At 31.6% G+C, this 3,476-nt stretch overlaps 1 protein-coding gene across 6 annotated transcripts in view; it reads left to right on the top strand.

Annotated features, from left to right (window-relative positions):
• The first annotated feature begins 1,730 nt into the window (after window positions 1-1,730).
• LOC111085030 overlaps window positions 1,731-3,476 on the top strand; it is a 23,971-nt gene continuing 22,225 nt past the window's right edge. For 4 of the 6 annotated variants that reach the window (XR_002609886.1, XR_002609889.1, XR_002609891.1 and 1 more), the window contains exon 1: window positions 1,806-2,011. The gene's annotated coding sequence lies outside the window, so the exon portion shown is untranslated. The other 2 variants (XR_002609887.1, XR_002609888.1) reach the window with 2 other exon arrangements.

Raw genomic sequence — 3,476 nt, 5'->3', positions numbered from 1 at the left:
ACCTGATTGTAAGACGGAAAAGCAGCATCGATAAGAATGGAGACTATTTCATTTAATAAATGTTTTGTTTTGATATACAAGTCGTTTGAGTATTTTCGTCTAAAAAAAAGACGACATTCATTTCTTGACGACCTAATATAAATAATAATCAGGTTTTTAAAGACGTTACAATGTAATAAAATATGATTGTATGCATAACAGAATTTTTAAAAAGAATAATTGGGCTATCTGCTGTGTCTACCGCGAGGAATCGAACCAATGATTTTAATGTTGTAAGTTCTTAAACTTACCGCTGTCGTCTCGCAGGGGGACAAGAGAGATGTGGCATATCGCTTATAATTCTATGATAGAAAGTGTTGTTTATGTTACGACAGCGGAAGTCACGTGACGCTGCTGGAGTTTTTTTTGGGTTTTCTTGGTGATAATGTGATTTGTTTATTTCCAAACCAAGCTTTTAAATTTTTTCGGAAATTATTTTTGGCTATCATTAATATTGATTTTAACTCTAGAGCAATGTGTTATTAAGAAAAGAAAAATTTGGGCTTCTTTTATGTTATCTTTATGATTATTCTTAATTTCCTTTTTAATTTTAACTACCTTTGAAACTTCTCCCTAATGCATTTTCCAGATAATGAAACGTCTAAAGCAAGCTTTTAATTCTATCAGTCTTAATTGTTCAACTTCCGTGTTAGAAACAATAGAATTCTTTGAGCTTTTCAAAGTGGAATATTTAAATTTGTAAGTAAAGGATGATTATTGTAAACGTCTAAATACTGGTGTGAATTAACAGGTTTATACCAAAAAATACTATAGTGTTACGCCTCCGTTCCGTAAAAATTCTTTCCGAAGAAACTTTACCGATACAAGTCCTGTCTTAAATAAAACTGGTTTATTCTTTCTGAATACAACTTTGCAATACACTTAATTTCCACATTCGCGCTATAACAAACGCTATAATTCACAGCGAACGCCTCACGTGCTCGACTCAACAATATGTCTCTCTCTGTCCACAGTTCAATTACATTGTTACCGTCACGTCTTGACCGGTTTATATATACAAGACTACCACATATCTGGTAGACTCTCGAGATTTCAGGAAGGGACGTGAACATTCGAGAATATGACGTGTTACTAGCGTCACGTGACCCCCGCTGTCGTAACAATAGTTTTAAATTTTGGCATTAAAGTTAGAAAATAAAAAGCAACAACAAACTACCTTTACTCTTCAGATAATAGTAGTAACTAGACCACCGTGACCCGTTTAAACTTTTTCGTGTGCAGACAGATTACAGTTCAAACTGGTTACCTTTTTTAAACAATTTTTATATAATGATGAAAGAAACTAACAGTTCACATTTCGCCATTGCGATTCATCAGGGTTAGTAGTACAAAATTAGTTTTACCGCACTAGTGACATAATTTTGAAATAGATAAATCCATTAAATTGTATTGTCATTGATAAGAATCTGCAATAAAAAGCATTTAAACTTTTTCCTATGCAGACAGATTAGAGTTTAAACTCTTTACATATGTTTTGAATTTTCATTTAACAAAGTTCTTTATATTACTTTTCTTTTAATATGGTATCACTTAATATTGCTAAGTTTTTTGTTATTATTGGATTACTTTATTCACAACTTGTGTTTGATTGATGGTTAGTTTTTAATGCGCTTGCGCATTCTTATCCATCCATTCATAGGTTTATTTTATCAGCTGATGATTGGTTAGACTTTCGAGAGTATTTTATGTTTTGTTACAACAACCGTTAGGATAAACAACTGATATGAATGCAATAAGGTTGATAGCTTAATGCCTATATTTTTTATAATGTATTTTGCTGAATTAGGAAATTTTGGGTTTAAAACATTATGTAATGGAACTTAAACTAAAATAATAATATATATCGATCAACTTAATTATATGCAGTAAGTAGTAATACTATTATGATTAATACCGTAATACGTAATAACGTGTTTGTTACTAGTTCTTACCACAGACGGATAGACATACGGTTAGTATTATATGGTATTGATAGTGATAGAAAAGTGCAAGTAATTCTTGATTACTTAAAGAAATGGTTACTGTGTATGTAGATGCATTTTTAAGTATGAATGTAGCATATCTGGATTTTCAGAAAACATTTCACAAGGTGCCACATAGAATTAAAATACTAGTTAAAACATTGTCTCTGAAGTGAAGGTGTGTACTGTAACTTGTAAGATAGGTTGGCTCATCGGATAGAAAACTGGCTAGATGGAAGAAAGCAGAGAGTTGTTATACATGGAGCTCAATCAAACTGGGTTAATGTCACAAATGGTGTACCTTAGGGCTCTCTGTTAGGATCTTTGCTCTTTTTGATTTATATCAATGACATTGATGAAGGAATGGTCAATAGATTACTTAAACTTACTGATTACATTAAAGTTTTGGGTGTTGCTGGCTGTGATGTAGGATATGACAATAGAATTTTGATGGAAATAAATTTAACAGTGTTATAGAAGACACAAGATCAAGCAAATAATTTGATATATCTGCTAATGAAGGAAATAAAAGTTGTATCTTTTTATTGAGCACTAATAATCTACAGCAGCAATTTTGGAACTTTGTCTCATGACAATAGTTGTTGTAGCAAGTTCATAGGGGTGTCGTGAGAGTTTCATCAAAACACTGTGCTGTTGCTAGTGGTAGGTCAATTAGGCTTTTAGGCTATAGTGGCAGGCTATAGCTACAGAAATATTGAATACAAGACAAAATAGGTTATAATATTATTGTATATGTCATTTGTCAGGCTACATTTGGAGTATTGTGTTCAGTATTGGCCACTACTAAAGAAAGACAGTGAATTGCTGGAAAGGATTCAGAAAAGGGCTATTAGGAGTAACAGAGTGATTGACTTCTCAAATTGATTGTGTTTGGATGTAATGGATGGAATTAATTTAGGGGAATTTAAGGGAAAGATTGATAGGTACTTAAATCAATAAATGATAAGCGCAGGCTTAGAGGTTTTTTGTAGGGTTTAGTTTCATTTAGTGGACAGGACAGCCTAGCCGGAACAATAGGTCTCTTTAATGTTATTTTATAGGTTAATTATCATTAGTTAAATGTGTTTTAGTGTGATTTAAAGGTGAATAAAAACCCTCAATGAATGTATCTTATTATGTGTCATCTTTTTGTTAATAACTAGTGAAGTTTAGAACAATTTCTGTTGAACACTAATAAATTACTTGAAGTATTTGCAGATATGAAAAAATATCATCTAGCATATCTGTTGTATGTAAAATTGTTACATACCTCTGCAAGAATTCCATAACTTTATTTTTCTGGTTATTTGTGTTATGTAGTTATGAAATCTTGTTAAAGTTGTAACTTGTATGCATCACAATGTTTTTATATCTATCTATGTATATGTATATATATATATATATATATATACACACACTAGGTTTTAGGGGTTGTATTTTAGGTGGGTTGAGAGG

The sequence above is a fragment of the Limulus polyphemus genome, unplaced genomic scaffold, assembly GCF_000517525.1.
Source record: "Limulus polyphemus unplaced genomic scaffold, Limulus_polyphemus-2.1.2 Scaffold209, whole genome shotgun sequence".
Lineage (NCBI taxonomy): Eukaryota > Metazoa > Arthropoda > Merostomata > Xiphosura > Limulidae > Limulus > Limulus polyphemus.
This window is presented reverse-complemented; position numbering and strand designations above follow the sequence as displayed.